The sequence below is a fragment of the Sphaerodactylus townsendi genome, linkage group LG07 (genome assembly GCF_021028975.2).
Source record: "Sphaerodactylus townsendi isolate TG3544 linkage group LG07, MPM_Stown_v2.3, whole genome shotgun sequence".
NCBI classification, from domain to species: domain Eukaryota; kingdom Metazoa; phylum Chordata; class Lepidosauria; order Squamata; family Sphaerodactylidae; genus Sphaerodactylus; species Sphaerodactylus townsendi.
This window is the reverse complement of record NC_059431.1, coordinates 64,592,780-64,612,174: the sequence shown is the minus strand read 5'-3', so window position 1 is coordinate 64,612,174 and position 19,395 is coordinate 64,592,780. Positions and strand designations below refer to the sequence as shown.

Genomic DNA, 19,395 nt, shown 5'->3' with positions numbered 1-19,395 from the left:
AAACAAAAAGGGAAGGCTATACTTCATTTGAAAAGGCAATTACAATGCCTGTGTACTGCCTGAGGCAAGTGGAAAGCAGTATAATCTCCGCTGTTGCAATTACACTGTCCCTTCCAGGCTAAGGGAAATATTGTTTGTCATCTGATTAACTGTCACAGTCATTAATCGGTTTGTTTTTACTTTCATAGGGGCCGGAGTTACTGCAATCATTTGGTTTCTCACTTCATAACTTGTCAGAGGGATGGTGAAAAGGATGGTGGGGCCATCCAGCATTGTTAAACTTGCAGAGAACCTCAGAATGGCAGTGTGATCATATTGCTTTCCATGTTGGTCTGTTTATGACTTGTTTGATACACTATTTGGCCCAGGTGCCTTGAAAGCCCACCTGTGTTTTATTATCTGTTTAGGGGCTAACAAGTTTTAGAAGGCACAGACAGGCTAGGCAGGTGTATCCAGCTTGAGAATTGCAGGTACCTATCTCTCCCAAGAACCAGCAGTGAAACCTGTTATTCAAGAGTAATTTTTGACAACCAGACCAAGTTCTGGTGAAAGGAACGGGGGAGAAGGAGTAAGTGCAAGTTTTTTTTTCCTGGAAGATCATTAAGGGGGAGAATATATAATTGGTTGAAGCATGTCATCAGATGCTGTAGGCCAAAACCTATAATTAGGTATAGGGGTTTAAAGTGATTTCTCTATATTTCCTCCTCCCTTCCACCCATTTTCCATTTGCTATACCTGATGCATAAGGTCATATTCTGTTTTGTGTCATAGTTTGGATTATTGTGTTGATCACTGTGTCATGTATGTATGTATCATCTTCACTGAAAGATGTATCATCTTCACTGATTATTGTGTTGATCACTGTATCATGTATGTATGTATCATCTTCTGTGCAATGTAGTGAGTTGGTTTTGCTATTCATGTCATTCTTGAACTAATAGAGAATATATTGGAATTTTAATTATTTTGCTTTGCTTACATTTCAGAAATAAAACATCTTTATCTGTTTTAGTTACTGTGTTAACATGAACTGCCTTGAAACTCATGGCAAAGTGGTTTGACAACTTTGTCAGGTTTGAGGGAGATTGCTCAGAGTTCCAGGTGTTTTTGGACTAGGAACAACATTCCTGAGAGCAGTTTCAATTTTGACACAAACTAAATAACACATCTTTTTCCCCCAGTTGCTTTTCAGAACAAAGGAAATGCACCAGGGAGAGCACAAGGGGAGGTCAATGAACCACTCACCTCAGGCCCAGCTGATGGCCTCCTGGCCATTTCACCAGCCTCTCTGGTTTATATATGAACAATGGTATGATTTTTTAAAGTTGGACAGAGATACATGAGGTTTCAATTTAAATGAGAATGCTTTAGATTGGATTCTATTAAAAGAGAATAGAAAACAAGGTAAAATTTACAGAGTACTTCTAGAATATAAAATGGAACAGGAGACAATTAAATAATCAATTATTAAATGGGCGGAAAATCTGGGAAGAAATATTTAATTGGACAGCTGGGTGAAATATTGGAGAAATATTTACACTTGTGACATTTACACCCCTGTGACATTCTGAGAGAAAACAACTTAAAAATGCTTTATAGATGGTACCTCACCCCACAAAAATTAGCTAAAATGTATAAAGGATACTCACCTGTATGTTGGAAATGCAGTAAGAAAATAGGCTCTTTTTTTACACATTTGGTGGTCCTGCAAAAAAGTAAAAAGGTTTTGGAAGAAAATACATATACAAATACAAAAAATCCTTAGTCTGAATTTTGAGATGTCTATTGAAACTGACTTGTTAAGTCCTGTATTTTCAGATCTTAAACTCTCCACAAATAATTTACATCTTCTCTATCTCACATCGACTGCCATGTTATTATTAGTATCCAACTGGAGAACACCGATAATCCCTTCCATAGAAAATTGGATGCATAAGTGTAAGAATTCAGCATCGCAGACAGAATCTCAAAGCATCTTAATACTAGTCCCATAGATGTAAAAATAACTAAGATTTATAAATCGAAGTGGGACTCTTGGACAGTTTATATAAAACAAAGATATAATATTTAAATATACTTAAAGAAAAGTATTTATGTTATGCAAGATTATCTATTGCCTTTTTTTCTTTTACTATTGTAACAGTTAAGATAAGTTAAAAGGGTAAGGCATATTTATCTGTTTATATACAAATACTGTATATACTCGTGTATAAGTCGACCCGCATATAAGTCGAGGCACCTAACTTTACCACAAAAAACTGGGAAAACTTATTGACTTGCGTATGAGTCAAGAGTGGGAAATGCAGCAGTTGGTCCAGCATGCAGCGGCGCGTCTGCTTACAGGTAGCGCCACCTGGGCACACATCCAACCTATACTGCGCCAGCTGCACTGGCTTCCTGTGGAATTCCGGATCATCTTCAAGGTGTTGGTACTGACCTTTAAGGCCTTACGCGGCCTGGGACCATCGTATCTTCGAGACCGCATCACCCCATATGTCCCTACACGGCCTCTTCGATCAGGAGAGGCCAATTTACTAGTGGTCCCTGGCCCCTCGGCTGATACGTGACTGCTGGGCTCCCCACATCGGGCTGCCAGAAGCATTGCGTACTGACTCTGGCCCCGGCCCGGTGGAACGCTCTTCCACCAGCTGTCCGGGCCCAGCGGGACCTTGTTGAGTTCCGCAGGGCCTGTAAGATGGAGTTGTTCCACCGGGCCTTTGGAAGAACCAGCCGTTGAAGGTGCCCCTTTTTTGGCCCTGACATCTGGGCCAATTGTCATCCTAGACTCGCCATGCCTCCCTTTTGGAGGGGGAGGGAACTTTTAGAATTGGAATGTTGGACACCACTGCTCCCCCCTCTTGACCCGGGGAGGGTGAGAGTTATAGTGAAGTAGACTGTTGGAAACGCCATTTATTCTTTTACTGTAACTTATTATATTATTTATTAGACATGTTTTATGGTTTCGCTGCTTTTAAATGTTTTAATTGATTATGTTGTTCTTTCGTATTGTACACCGCCCAGAGCCCTTTGGGGATGGGGCGGTATAAAAATCCAAAAAATAAATAAATAAATAAAATACTAGTAAATTTCAAAAATAAAAAATAGATACCAATAAAATTATATTAATTGAAACATCAGTAGGTTAAATGTTTTGAATATTTATTTCAAAGAAAAACAGTAAACTAGCACTGTAAGTGGAAAAGAGGGTCAACAAGAACAATATGGTCTCAACGATAACTGTTTATGTTAGCAGTACCAACATTTCAGAGTATCTTTAGAAGACCCTCCTGATGATACCACCCAGGTTTGGCGAAATTTGGTTCAGGGGGTCCAAAGTTATGGACCCTCAAAAGTGTCCCCATCTACTATTAGCTTCCATTAGAAACAATGGGGAATGGGGGCACCCCCTTTGGTAAACTAAACTTTACCAAACTTGGCTGGTATCATCAGGAGTGTCACCTGATGATACCCTGAAATTTTGGTGCTACTAACCTAAAAACTGCGCCTGCTGGAGGCCGACAAAGTAAAAACACTGAAATATTTTTTTTAAATACACCTCACTCGTGTATAACTCGGGGGGGGGGAGGCTTTTTCAGCACAAAAAATGTGCTGAAAAACTCGACTTATACATGAGTATATATGGTACATTGAAATAATTTAGTTACAAGGGACTAAGGGGAAGTAAATAGAGTGTAGGTGTATTAAATTATTTCTATTTTTCTTTAGTTAATATTTTCTTTTTGTTTTATATATATAATATTCACATTAGGGCTCTGTAGCCTATTTGGTATATTCTTGGTTTTTTTAATTTTTAAAGTTTTTTAAAACTGAATGTTTTTTTCTTTTAAGTTGTTTATATAATGCTGTAAACAAAGGAAACCCAAAAAAAAGTTACTTAGATATTATAGACTAGGATGTTATAGCCTAGCCATCTTAGATGGTCTAAAACAAAAGAAAATCCTAGAGACAATTGTATTTCAACAGAAAATATGCCAATTACCTGATATTGTTCTAAAAAGAATATTTTTAAATATATGAGTAACTTTGGGTAACTTAAATTACCTAAAGAAAATCATTTCTGTAAGATCACTATATATCAGCCATAATTGTCAGGTTTTGTTTTTTAAGTACTAGTACTCATATATAATGTTGCATTGATTTCCACCAGTTTCCCCTCAGGACTTGGGAGAGTTCCCCCAAGAAGGGTGCTAGTACTCAGTACAAACGAGTACCATCACAAAAAAAACTTTAATGGTTGTTATTGTTCTTTTGTTCGTTTTCTGTTTGTAAGCATGTGGCTGTAACAAATTTTTCAAAAGTGTATTTAGAAGTGTGAAAAGGGCTAAAAATAATTTTATTGGGGATTTATAAAGAAGGGGGAAGAGAAACATTGCCCCTTTTGTGTGATTTAGGCTATCCTGAAACTGATATAAGAACTATTCAAAACCAATATTTCTGATTGACACTGATTTCTGTTCGATGTTGCCAAGTACTCTGTTATTACATTAAGGCACTTCTAAAATCTCTTTGAGAAAAAGCTCCTAGAAGACAATACCCATTTGCAATGCAGAGTTCACCATGAAAGGAAGCCATTACCTTCTCATTTATTTTTAGAGCAATCAACACAGTCCTGGCCATTGCTGTCATGGGTGATTCTGAAACTCATTACTCAGTAAGGTTCCATGTAGTTTATCTGGGGTACTGCAGTTGAATGATGCTGATATTGCACCTGACATTTTAAATATGGTGTTTGACTTGACGTTAGAAAGAATGATCATTTGTTTGAACTAATGAGGTAATATTTCTTTCCTGTCCTTTATTTCTACTGCTACTGAGTAGAATATTAGCCAATTAAAGAAATCTACTGACCCTTGTCATCACTGCTGTGGAGGCAGACAATTTTCAGTTTTTCAACAGTAACACTGAATGTATTTCCATAAAAGATAAAAATATTTCTGCAGGGTGTTAGTCAAAATTAAATGCATACCGAGAAAGTGACCCTGCACTGAAAAGCACTGACTTAGCAGTGAATGAGCTGGTGATGCTGCAGAGTTTTATTGTAATTTATTGGGATTTGCCAGGTGCAAGCTTAACATTGTCCAGAAGAAGAAGAGTTGGATTTATATCCCCCCTTTCTCTCCTATAAGGATGTTCAAAGGGGCTGACAATCTCCTTTCCCTTGAGTCTCCTTTCCCTTTCTCACAACAAACACCCTGTGAGTTAGGTGGGGCTGAGAGAGCTCAGAAGAACTGTGACTAGCCCAAGGTCACCCAGCTGGTGTGTGTTGGAGTGCACAGGCTAATCTGAATTCCCCAGATAAGCCTCCACAGCTCAAGCGGCAGAGTGGGGAATCAAACCAGGTTCCTCCAGGTCAGAGTGAACCTGCTCTTAACCACTATGCCACTACTGCTCCAGCATATAATATAGATGATATTAGATTTCAGGACACCTATGGAAAATGTATTCTGGAATAATAGATCTCTGTAGTAAATTTGGAGTGCACTATTGTTTGATTATGCGCAGAGGAAATTCTTTATAGCAATTTAATGAGGAGTTTAAATTGCACTATGTGATCCTAATAGTTCACAGAAGATGCAGCCTAAAGTAGCAATCTTCATAAAAGGATCCCAAATACACTCAAAACAGTATCAGAGCACCAAATTCTATGGTCACAAATTAAGTAGCATTTAGTGCTTTTGAGAGTTTGTGTGACACATTCAAATATTTTGCTAATTGCCAGAGGGAGTAGGGAGAATCGTAAATTTATCACCTATGCTGCTTTCCCCTTAAAAACTACATTTTCATTTAGCTTCTCTATCTGTTTATCTGTTTATTTTCCTCATGATGATTTTTCCTGTAAAATGTGCACATTTTCAAGATTATTTGAGCACTAATTAATCCACATTATTTGTATATTACATGTATTCTCTTACGTGCAAAACCGAAACACAGATAGACAGGGTTTTCCATTGTTCACTTATGACAGGAGACATCGAGCCAATTACATCCCTTGCCTGTCAATGCTCAGCTGGGACCAAGGGGAGGGACCAAGGGGAGGTGCCAGGGAGAAAAATTAAAAAGAAAAATAATCTTATCATAGAATTTCCGGCAATTGCTAAGCTATCGTTGCTTCTAGGTAGCTTTAGGAATCACTAGAAATTCTATAGTCAGAACTTCCAGTAAGTTATCTAGGAACATTTCTTTTTCATTTTTCCTCCAGGATGCTGCCCCTCACAATCCCCCACCAGTCTATTAAGATAGTACAAACCAAACCAAACCTTCCAGTCCGGCTTCCATGCTGGGCATGGGACCGGAGAACTGTTCGTTCCGTCGCCCGTCACAGATGCAGCTCCGCATGCAAAGCTTGACCGGAGGGCCGAGGATGGTGCTGCTGGTGTTGTTGAATCTCACTGCAGCGTATGATGTGGTCGACCACGATTTTTTGACCCACCACCTGGCCGTTTCCGGGGTGTGGGGTATTGTCCTTCAATGGATTGCCTCGTTTCTCCGGGACCAGAGTCAGCAAGTGTGGCGCGGGGACCGAGCTTCCCAGAGGTGCCCGCTTTATTGCGGTGTGCCTCAGGGAGCGCTGTTGTCCCTGCTGTTATTTAATATCTATATGCGACCCCTTGCTCAGCTGGTATGGAGTTTTGGGCTGGAGTGCCATCAGTATGCTGATGATACCCAGCTCATTCTGTCGATGGAGGGGGGAGCAGACGACCTGCAGCTCTACAGCATGTGTTTGGAGGTGGATTTGCTGGTTGGCGGTTGACGCTTAGAGCAGGTTAAAACTGGAATCCAGCAAAGACGGAGGAATCCTTTGGCTACAGAGCTGCCGGGGGGGGCGGGGGACTTTCAGCCACCGGTGTGGGAGGGGGTCTCATTGGCACCGGCCCCCTCGGTTCGCAGCCTGGGGGTCCACCTGGATTCGTCTCTTTCTATGGAGACCCAGGTGGCCCATGTAACCCGGGTTGCGTTTTTCCATCTTTGCCAGGCCCGGTGGCTGGCCCCCTTCCTCTCCCAGGCAGATCTGGCCACAGTGATCCATGCAATGGTCACCTCCAGATTAGACTATTGCAACTCGCTCTACGCGGGCCTACCCTTGAGGCTGATTTGGAAATTGAAACTGGTCCAGCATGCGGCGGCTCGTTTGCTCACGGGAGGTGCCTCCAGAGATCACATCACGCCCGTGTTGCACCGTTTGCACTGGCTTCCAGTTGAATTCCGAATCGTCTTCAAGGTATTGGTGTTAACCTTTAAGGCCTTTATGCAGTCTGGGGACCTTCGTTACCTTCAGGGACCCGCTCTGGCCCCATATGTCCCCACGGTCGGTCTCTGCGCTCTGGCAGAGGCTTTCAATCTACTGGAGATCCTACTGCCCCACACTCTATAATGCGGCTGGCCTCCACTAGGGCCAGGGCTTTCACGGACTCCTGGCCCCTGCCTGTGGAATGCTCTTCCTCCAGCTGTCCGGGCCCTCGCGGGGACCCTAAATGAATTCCGCGCAAGATGGAGCCTGTAAGACCGAGTTATTCCGCCGGGCTTTTGGGGAGGCCGGCTGCTGATAGGTGCCCATTAACAACTGAGATCCGCTGTTCCCCTCTCAGAGTTAGAGGAGTTAATGGTTGAATGCCATCTGTTTTAAATATTCATGGATTTGGAGCGCTGCATTTTAACTGGTATTAATTTTTAGCATTTTATCCTGTTTATCCACTTGCCTGTAATTATGTTGTAAACCCTTTGGGGGAGGGTGGTATAAAAGTGGAATGAATGAATGAATGAATGAATGAATATAAAATAAAGCAGAGTACTGAAACCACTGACATTAATATGAAGAGATATATAAAGAAAAGTAATTGTGAACATGAATTCATCTCTAGAGAGTGACAGAAGATGATGTATGATGTGATATCTTAACTCTGAAGTGACTTCAGAATGCTGAGATTCAGTCTTCTTGATACCTATTATGATCAATGGAAATTGATCTAATAATTTTTACACCTCCTCCCCTTTTCTGCTTGTTTCCCTCCCACAAACTCATTCTTCCACGCTTTACACATGATTCTCAGAGAGGTCTAATGAAACCCTAAATCTGCATACTTGCAATTGAAATCTATTGCAGAATGTCCATGAAAGGGACTGAATAGACATAAGAGGGACACTTCTACATAATCTCTGTGGTCTGTTTAAACTGCAGACATCTGCAGGTGTAATCTTCTGAATGGTTTAAAATAGATCCAGATTTAATTATATCCTTTAAATTTTCTAAATTTGAACTGAACCAGGACCTATACTGAAAATCTGGATAAGTGCTTGCATGCAAGAAAAGTTGCTCCCCATTTCCCCCATATCTTAACATGCTAATGTTATCATCTTTATAGTGGAACCATAATAATTGTGCTCCTCAGCAAATGTTTCAGCATGAATGAACAATATGGTACAACATTTATATTTGTTGAAAGGAACAGTATATGCTCTGTCACTTTAGATCAGATGCTAGCCACTGCTGATCTCAGTAAAAGCTGAAAGAATATGAATAGGGATCTTATTGGAATAGATTTCCTTTAGGCAGTTAATATGCACTAAAATGATTCATTTTTCAGAAGTTAGATTTGTTGGAGTATGATGGGAGTCACTAGGGATGTGGATTTACTAATCAAGATCCAGGACATGGCAGAGAGGTCCAATCAGACCATCTCTTTCATAGCCCAGTAGCACCATAGGTTGGTGCTCTGCAACTTGTAGGGCTCAGCAAGGTACTCCTTCACCACTGCAGCCACCATATTCTGGCTAGGGTGCCTTATGCTCCTAGAGGGGCCAAGTGCTTGCCCAATGATCTCCATCTCCAATGCTTTCATTTCCCTAATTCTCTGCTGGTAGTCCTTCTTAGCCTGTACATGCTCAATATGCCACAAGAATGAGCTGGACAGCCCACTCAGTGATTCTGTTTTGGATGCACAGATTGCACATGGTCATCAACATGTCTGCCTTCTACTTGGTGAGAGGATGAAGGCAGGACTTGATGCCCTCTTGCAGCCTCTGAACCAGTGCATGCACTATTAGAAGTGCCAGGTTTAGATTAAAAGAGACCATAGGTTATTCCACTTATGAAGCCCTTCCCAATCCCCCCCACTCTCAAAACTAGAGGAAGATGGAAGAGTGTTTTAAATAAAACTGAGTAAAACTCTTGGACTGGTTGGATGGCGAAGCTGTGGCAGGAGCTGAAGGGTCAGCTCGGTGGCAGTTTGGGCAGAGGAGTGTATCTTTAGGGGGACTTGTGCACGGGTCCTCCCCATGACACCCTAGCAGAAACAGGGCCACAGCGGGCGGGTGCCCAGGTGGCCCAGTACCTCCTGTCCTCCCCAATAACTGGCCATAATATGGATGTGCTCCTCTTGCTTGCCCAGCTTCTGCCTCAATAAAGGGCTGCAGCCCAATTTAATTCCAAGACGTGTCCTGTGGTTATTTCACCAAAAGGAACCTCTGCACCTCTGGGCACAAATAATGGCCCCAGAATCAACTGGGCCATAATTGCGACAGGGGGCAGGGCACATGGTGAGATCCGGAGCAGTGAGCATGCACCCTGGATGGGACGGGCAGCTGAGCCACACACGGCCCGATCGTGTGATGCACATGAGTGTTAGGGGTGGACCACGCTCCCTATATATTAGGCAGCGCGTAGTTGCTCTAGCCTTCTTCGATGTCTCGAGCAAACTGACCCACCCACTCTCCTTATTTGGGCAGAATTTTGGTGCTGCTCATTTGTCGCAGCCTTGGTGGTTTGGGCAGAGGAGCGCATCTTTAGGGGGAGGCTGAGCTTGTGCACCGGTCCTCCCTGTGGTTGGGGGCCTCCATAAGAGAGTTGGGGTGGGGCAGGCTCATGGTGCATGCCGTGAAGGCCTCTGCAATTCGAGCCTGACACCCCAGCAGAAAAGGGGCCACAGCGGGCTGGCAGCAGAGGGATTTTCAATCCAGATCCAGACTAAGCAGCTGCAGATCTCCAGAACAGAATCAAATGCACACTCTAGAAATCTCTCAGTGTAGTGAAGTCTAGCTGCAGCCAAGGCCTGGTTTTTTGCTTTTTGCCCATGCTCAGAAGAATTTGAAAGAAAACCAGCCAATGAAACAAATGCAATGAAACAAATGAAACAAATGTGCAATCCTATTTGCATGTGACATCTGCTTTCCCCCACTCTGTTTCTCTGCAAAGGGGGGGGGGGGAACAGGGTTGTTGGATTCAAGATCTGAAGCCAAACTACTCTATAAAACAGCTGCTGTGATGGGGGGGAAAGTACTGTTTCCCCTATAATGAGTTCCCATTTGTCTGTGAGAACTGTCTCCCTCCTCCATCCTGTTCCCTGTGAAACTTTCTAAGGAGGAAAAGGGGTACCTTGGTGATGCTTAAACTGCTGGTATTTGGAAACTCTGAATAACACTCTATTTTTTTAAAAAAATATTTGAGATGACTGGCTATATTCAGGGAGATTATCTGATGTGAATTCAACTTTGAAAACACTTGAAAATAACCATAAGGTATTTTCTGGGTATTTTTTGTCTTGTCTATCTCAAATGCAGCCCCTAATTCAAACACTCTGGAACAAATTAGTCCCTCCCCCAGACTCTGTGTTGTAAGGGGTTTGTTCGATGCCTGTACTTGCTATGTGAGGGCCACACACAAATTAATTAATGAAGGAAATGCTAAACATATGTTGAATGTAACCTCTTCCAAAAGGCTTCATAATGGCCTCATATTTTCAGCTTCATTTCTATATAGGAAGATTAAACTAAATTTTATCTTCATAGGAAGATTAAACGTCACTTAATCCCGTGAGTTTCTGGTTATTCCAATATGGAAGAAAATTGAAGAGACTTACTTGGAATGAAAATGACTAATATCAAATCAAATTCTTTAAATCCTTAGGGGCTATACAGAATACTCCTTTGGGGAGGATGCTGAATTCTCTTCTCCCATATAAAATAAAATTAGACAATGACCCAGCATAAAGTGTCCTTTCAAAAGCCCACTTGTTCTCTCACCAAAATTTCCCCTATCTCCAGTTATGACCAGTTCATGGTATACATAGGAGGTATAGAGCTTCACAACAGAAGAAAACAAGCTAACTGAATGACAGTTGGATGGTGCTTTATTAAATCTTAAATGCTTTATTAAACCTTAGGGTTCTTTATTAAATCTCTTATCTCCAGCTCTGATATCAGAGGCCAGCTTGGCAAGGGACTACATGGGTACTGGAAGATCAAGCAAAGGGAGGAGTCTTCTTGACCTAATCAGGCAGTTCATTCCTCAAAATGAGAACCACCATAGAGAATAAGCATAAAATGGTCAGTTGTTTATCTCACCCATTTGCTTCTTCGGAAGACTTTGCTCAATTTAGTCACTTCTTTCACACCAGTGGATTTAGCCTTCTCGGGGCATTTACTCCAGTGGAGGGGCAAACACATCAGCAGGTAGCTGCTGCAGCCCTCAAGGACACCTAGATGCAGCACTAGGCACTATGTCGAGTATCCCATGCCTCCACCAGTCTCATCAGCACAGCAGGGACATGCCAAAGGCATTCCTGGGGCTGATGTTGGTCAACTTCCACCCCAGGATTGGGGACAGGCACACCATGGCCTGGGGCTCAGATTTACTCCACCCTTTCAGGTGGCATAAGTCAATTTAGCCCCACGAAGGGCATTCCAGTGGTGCAGAACGTTTTCTGTATTTTCTGCCTCCCCATGCTGCCAGAAAGCCCTCTGGATGCAGTGGGGCAGGATAGTAACAACAACACCCCCAACCACCGAAGGCTGTGAATTGTGCTGGCTGTGTCTCAGCCAAGGAAACAATTAATCAAGCTAAAAACAAAGGAAGAAAATAGGAAGAAATGCAGGGACTACCGAAACAGGTTGAAGAAGATTAACATATAAGCAAAAATAGAATAGGATTTTACCTTTCGAGTCAGGCATTGCCTGGTTTGTTTCAACTTATTTCAGGAAAAAAATTGTGGATTGAAACCCTCCAGACTGCTGATCTGAGTTCCTTTAATGCATCATGCCATCTACTGGAAATAACCAAACATAGAACAATTCTACATAACAAGGTATCTAATAAATAACAGTTATCCATACATTGACAACTAAAATAAATTACTTTGCTTAAACAAAATCCATATTTAAAGAAATACATATCTGAGTCCCATATTTAATGCCATCTATGCATGGACAAGCTAATTATGACTTCAAATTTAAAAAAAGAAATACTGGGACTTCTGACAAATAGTGGGTTTTTCCTTTCTTTCTATCTCCTGAATGTCAGGACCAGCCTGGGAATATACTACCAGCAGTGTAATAGTAGTACATAATCCCACTATTAATGGAAAACACGTTATTGGAAATAATTTAATTTTTTTTAAACTGAATTGAGGAAGTTGCATGACTTACATTCTACATAGCTTTTCTCAAAGACTGCTTTAACAAACACCATAGAAGTCTAAACCACCTTGTGAATGTTGGCTAGAAAAAATAACCTGTGTTGCTTTTAATTCTGCGGTGCAGGGAAACTTGAAATCCCTCCTGCCACCTGAATCAATCCCATAGCCAATAGGTTTAAAGGTCCAGGGCTGGCATTCCTGTGCTGAAACACAGGTGGAAGATGACTAATGTTTGCTCAACCCTCAAGAACACCGTGGTCTGCCCCCTGTACAATGACATCTGAATGGATGCCAACATTGCTCCACAGTGGCCCTGACTTTTGGGTTTCACCGCTGCAGAGTTGAGGGGCAGTTGGCAATTAGCACCTCTTCTCCCTCTGCCAGTGCGGGTGCCCCTTGCAGAGGGGGGGAAGCATTGGCAAAGCCCTCCATCACTTCCTATGGCCATTCAGTCTCCCCATTTGGATTGGGCTGTAAGATGCATTGACCCTCTTTAGAGATCAATGACTTCATCAGCAGAAGAGAAAACACAGCTCCAATGGTGATGAGAGCAAAAAAAAATGATTAAAGCTAGCTACTGGGCAGCAGTAGTAGTAGAAAGTAACACTGGCAGAGGATCTTTTGCTTAATACTGAGCAGAAGGCGGCAATGGTAAACCACTTCTGACCAACCCTTAGCTTAAAAACTCTATGATGATACAATCCAAAATGAAAAAAGTATAGTGCTAAAGATGGTACCTCCCCCAGGTTAATATTGAAAAATAGATTGAAGAAAAACACCGGAAAATTCATAGTGCCAAAATACAACCTGAGGCTGTTTCCGCACAGCCACACTGGGGGTTGGGTCAGTCCCGGAAACTACCGGGAAGACGGTGCTATGCTGCGCCGTCGCCCAATCGACTTACCTTCCCTACGACCATCCAGCGCGTCGCTGAGGCCTGGGGACACGCCCCCCTGCCCTGTGACTCCGGAGCGGTTGCACAGGGTGTGGGGGGGTGTCCCCTGGCCTCGGCGATGCACCGGATGGTCACAGGGAAGGTAAGTCGATTGGGAAAGGGGGAGGGATGGCACCTTTCAGCCACTGCTGTTCGCACAGCAGCGGTTGGAAGCCACTGTTTCCCAAAAACCTCGCTTGGGGAGCGAGGTTGGGAAACAGCAGCTTCGCACCGCTGGGGAGGAGCGAGGGCGGCATGGCTGCGAAGCAGCTGCCCCCCCCCCCCATGCGTACAGCTCCCTTGGGACGGCGTTTTTGCCATCCCTAGGGCGTTGTATTTGGCCCTTGCGGAAAGGGCCTGAGCAATATACCTGAGGAGTTTAAAGACTATGTAAATAACAGATTTGCATTCATAAGTTTAAGTGAATGTAAATCAGAAGAACTATGAGTTGAAACTAGAGACATTATCAGAGAAGAATGCGTAAAGATTGTTCCTGTAGCCAAAAGAAATGAAAAACCTTGATAGATGACTGAGAAAACTCTTAAAGTTGCTAAAGATGTTCAAGAAGCAAAAGTAAAACAGAGTCCAAAGTCCAAATGTGTGTTCTAGTAGCTTGCACCAGAGACAAATAAATTATAAAACTATTATTATAGAACTATTATAATAACCAGTGTAAAGAGAATAAAAGAGAACTACAACAACAACAACAACAAAACAATGACACACAAAAAACAGTTACAATTACACAACAATTACACACAGTGAGCCAGTTCAATCAACAAAAAGTGACAGTCAATAACCAGCATATTAGGATGTTAGAGGCATAGCATAAGAATTAACATGACGCATTACTTTCAAAAAGCTATACACAGAGTATAGACCACAAGTTCCAATAATTTATCCAAGTAAGTTTGTGAACCATTTTGTGCAGTGAAACCCTATTACTGAACAGAAAAACCTTCTTGAATAGTTCAGTTTTACATAATTTGTGGAAGACCAGGAGAGTGGGAACTCCTGGGGCAATGCCATATTTTTTCTAATATAAACAACATATAGACTGTTTATTGTGTTATCTATACTTTTTTAAAGCATATTTTGCTGATGAAAACAATTTTGGTTGTGCAATCTTGCTGATATAAGCACCAAAAAGACTGTCTTGTTGTATGGCCCATACCTTTTGAAAGAATATTTTGATGATGAAAACAATTGTGGTAGTGCATAACAACATATTCATGCTTGTGGTAGTGCATAACAACATATTCAAAAACACAGGTTTTTGTTATTATCCCTATGCATGAAAAAAGAAGCATGACACAGAGCTGGAGCAATGCAGAAAGGAGCATAATGAGAAATTAGCAAACTGCAGAAAAAACTAAATTAGCTATTTCCACTGAATCCCCCCTTTTGCCTGCATACCCCTCTCATGTTGTGGCATCCGTGGACCCCAGCCTCTGAGAACAGCATTTTGTGGCGATCAGTAGGCTGCAGTAAGAAAGGAATGGCAAAAATGGTCCATTCCATTGATGGGGAATTTAGTCTGGATTTCCATTTCCAGTTTGGAAATTCTTCATTTCCTGATATTTGAGGAATTCTTTTATAAGGGTCATTCTTGGGTCATTTTGGTCATTCTTCTTTTGGATCCAATGCCAGGTTCAGACCTAAGTCTACCTAAGTCCACCTTCACACCCGCTGTTTCTAATACCTCCACTAGTACATTCAAAAAGACAGAATCTCTGCCTTGAGAGGCAGAAAATTAATAAACATCTCAGATACCTTAGCTATAGAAATTATTGTATTTTGGAGAAATTGACCAAGGCTACCAATATTATTATCAAGGAGGTGGACAAGGTTGTTGTGGTGGTGGTGTTGAACACAGTTGATTGTCTCAGATCAGTAACTGGGAAATACATGCAAATTTACATGAAAATTCCTAAGGACCCCACTGGTCACATTGCCTCTATTATTAAAATAGCAATTCAAGAAGCCATGGTCATGGATATAATTAAATGAAAACCTAGCTAGATATCTTATGCAGCACTCCCTCAGAATACCAGTTTTTTATTTACTCCCAAAGATTCAGAAGGCAGGAATTCACAAGGCACCTGGCAGACCCATAGTTTCTGGGATGGGTCACTATTTAAATCATTAGCTACCTATGTTGATTTTTTCTTACAGCCTTTCATGGCCCAAATGGCCTCATATATTAAAGATAATGGGGATTTTATTAGAAAAATAGAAGGAACAATATGTCCATTAGGATCAGTATTAGTGATCTTAGATGTTGGTGCCCTGTGCACCAGCTTTACCCATAATGATGCTAGGGATGTCTTCATATGTGCCTTCTATTTAAAAAAACTGATTTAGATCCCCCACCCTTCTTTTTAACTGAATTGACTGACATCATATTAGAAAATGGCCATTTCCGGTTTAATACACAATTCTACAGACAAATAAAAGTTGTCAGTATGTGCAGCAGCATAGTTCCAAGCATTACTAATCTTTTCATGAAGTCATGAGAAATTTGAGTTTATATGTAATAACTGCAATAACCCATATTTCCAGTACATTGTTTTATACAAACATTACATTGATAACATATTTGTCACTTTGGATGATGTTTATATATCAACTGCATTTATTAAATGGTTTAATCAGATGCGTGCCACCATAAAATTGAAACATAATGCTAGTCCACAGATGTACACATATGTTTTTATGGATTCTGAGTGTAAACTTGCCATGAAGCCATATCATAAGCTGACAGATAAGAACACAGCTTTGCATTGTTCATCACATCATCCTAAACATAACATTTTACCATATAGCCAATTAATCAGGATCAAAATAAATTCAATGTATAGGCAGGATTTTGAAAAGGAAGGTAAAATTATGCTCCAACAGTACAAAAATCACCAAAGTGGGGATATCCACAGCACACTTTGGAATAAAGAATATACAATAGATAGGCAACAACTTTTATCTCCTAAAACTAGAAGGTCTGGCAACAAAATCCAAAATCATTCTTTTGGATTCATCTAAAGTGCCACACCTCAGAGTTCCTGACTTTAATAATTTCCGATGATGCCCTGCAATGTTGTGTCTCAGTTTCATCACAAGGAACACCTGTCGTATTGGAGGAGGCAGAGATTCCAGCTTATCCTATCTGCTAGCTTAAAATATAGTAACACACATATAGGAATCCATGTGCATGCAATCACTGTCAGAGAGGGGAAGTCTGCCGGAAGAACAAAAATAAGGAAGTAACTTGCCACCCTATTTGTAGTAAATTAGAGAATCAGAGCACTGTCCAGAAGCCAGATGTTACCATGTTGGGAGGTTTCAGTTTGCATAAGCCATGCAAACTATAGAATCCTCTTGCTAATTGCATCTCTATAGAAGTGACATGAATATTTTGACTGTATACTGGGTTTCCCCCCCAAGAAAGCATTTATATATCGTGTTTTTAATCACTGAGCAGAGAAACTTAAAGGTTGTCCCAGGGTGTTTCTCATCCAGGCAACATACAAGGCCAGACTTGCGTTGTTTCAGTAGAATATCTTTTCAGGGCTTTTCTGTATCCTTTTTCAAGGCCATGAGAAGTCTTATGGTCTATAAGTCAGTGGTCGTCCCTATTGGCACTGAATTTCACCTTGCCCAGTCAGCTGTTCTTTACAGTCTGATTTCAGTTATATTTATTTGATGCTTATATTTTTACCACCAAAGCGTGGTAAAAAGCTTGCAACAGCAGGCTTTGAAAAACAAGGAACTTGCAACAGCAAACAGTTAATAGGCATGGCTTGTGATTGAACCAAACACTCGCTTTCTTCCACTAGACTGGGACATGCAGAACAAATGGCCAAGCTTCAAAGCAAGTGAAGGGGTTCGTTTGTTTTATGTTTTTATTATTAAAATACATAGACTGCGTTTCTCCATTCAAGGAAACATACAGTGGCTCACAAAAAGCTTGACAATTTGGAGCACACTACAAATATGCTCTCATCAAGAAAATAAGATTGAGATAAGGTATGAACCAGTGTGGTATAGTTGTTAAGAGAAGTGGAGTCCAATCTGGAGAACTGGGTTTGTTTCCCTGCTCCTCCACATGAAGCAAATGAAACCCTGGGCCAGTCACAGCTCTCTCAGAACTCTCTCAGCTGCACCTGCCTCACAAGGTGCCATTTGTGGGGACAGGAAGGGATTGTGGGGACAGGAAGGGATAGAGAAAAGCAGGGTATAAAAACCAAGTCTCCTTATTCTTAATCTTAACTAATGTGTATGCCCCTCACTTTCTGCAGTCAGCAGAAACAGGATCTCCTTCAGCATCTCAGTTGTGGAACTTCCTCTTTGCAACTATTCACCTGGTACAGAATTTGTTTAGTTTTGGACACTAAGTAAAGATGTTTCCTTTTAACCCAGTCTTTTGGTTAAAAGTGCTATTTACCTCTGTCTACAACAGACTTAGAAGGGTATAACTTAGCATAGGATTGCACTGCAAACCTATGCATTCAGTTGCTCTAATTTTCATCTGCAAGGTATATGCAGCATTAGTTAGCTGTTACTGAAAATAAATTAGCTTGAATGCATGCAAGACTCTAACCACTTAATTCTCATCTCTTTTAAGAGAGTGCTGAGGTTGCAAGGCCACAAATGGAGAGACTTCACAAGTGGTTAAGTTAGCTGGACACTGCAAATTTGTAGTTTCCGTTCTCATCCGTCCTTAAGCAGTGTACTATCTGATTAAAACAAAGTTAGACTTTCATATTAGTTTCAGATTTTTTAGAATGTAAGTAACTTTTCTTATATCTTTAGGTGCATCTTTTTAATAAGAAAAAGTAAAATGTGCAATTTGTCTAACCTGTGGATGAAATTTCATGCAAATTCTCATGTTTGCTGCAGAATCTGATAAATTAGATGATTCAGAATATCAATTAATAAAGTAGAATTCAGTGGTGTGGAGATTTAACTAAAAGGCCCCCACACACTGATTTCTCAGTGTAAAACAGTGCCCCACCTTGGTTGCCACCCACCAAATGGGAGCTAGAGTTCTCCCAGTATTACTGCTGATCTCCGGAATCACACCACAACGTTCAGTTCCCCTTGAGAAAATGGCAGCTTTGGAAGGCAAGCTGTATGCATTCACATCCCTGTTGAACCCCCTTTCCTAAACTTCACCCTCCCCTGACTCCGCCTCTTAATCTTCAGGAACTTCCTAACCCAGAGTCTGCAACCCTACATTTAAAAATGTTTGATCTCTTAGGGAAACTCATGTATTGCCATCCTGATTTCTACAAATACTATGAGCTTTCAGGGAAGGGAGAATGCCTGTAAAAACCAGGTAAATGGAAACCTACATATGTTTCTTGGGATACTCAATGCCAAATTAAATCCCCCATGAACTCTTACAGTCTGGGAAAACAGTACAATAGGAGAGGCTGAAGTCGCTTCTTCACACATAACATAGTCCTTCTCTGAATCAGGCACCTTGCATGCTGGAACTGAGGAGAATCCATAACCAATATCTGACGGCTATTCAAGGTCGGAACCAGGCACCAGCCTATGTACTTCATAACATGTCAATGCTTCAGCTCTTCTAAGAGTTACTCAGTCAGTATATTGACAGTATAACTTCTCCACAACATGCTTTCTCATTAGCCAGAATGAATATATTACCTTCTGGTCTCCTCCAGGGAAGATTCAACAGTATCCCATATAAAGACAGATTCCATCCTTGCTCCTTGAAGAAAATAAAAATTGTTCAGCATGTGTTTTTGTGCTCCAGCTTTTATGTAAACATTCAGGAAGTTGTAATTTAACCTCTGATAAACACATATAGCACTCTATCTGATGAGAGAATTATGACCTACTTTCTAGCTGATGTTAACCCATGTCTCTGAGGACTCCCACCCACAATAGTTTTAAGGTCCAGATATCCAAACGAGTGTCTTTTTTTAAATCCCAAAATTTAAAAAAGCTTTATTGCATGTAATGGCATTTCTGATTGGGAATGTCTTATACCCTGTCCAGGATAAAGAT

The 19,395-nt window shown here is 41.3% G+C and overlaps 1 long non-coding RNA gene across 1 annotated transcript; it reads right to left on the bottom strand.

The window, feature by feature from the left end:
- Nucleotides 1-1,251: 1,251 nt before the first annotated feature.
- Nucleotides 1,252-19,141, bottom strand: LOC125436606. Its single transcript, XR_007245091.1, has 4 exons — nucleotides 19,033-19,141; nucleotides 11,949-12,059; nucleotides 1,650-1,705; nucleotides 1,252-1,379 (listed from the first exon to the last, which is right to left on the bottom strand). It is a non-coding gene; the product is annotated as an uncharacterized LOC125436606 (long non-coding RNA).
- Between the last annotated feature and the right edge of the window lie 254 nt (nucleotides 19,142-19,395).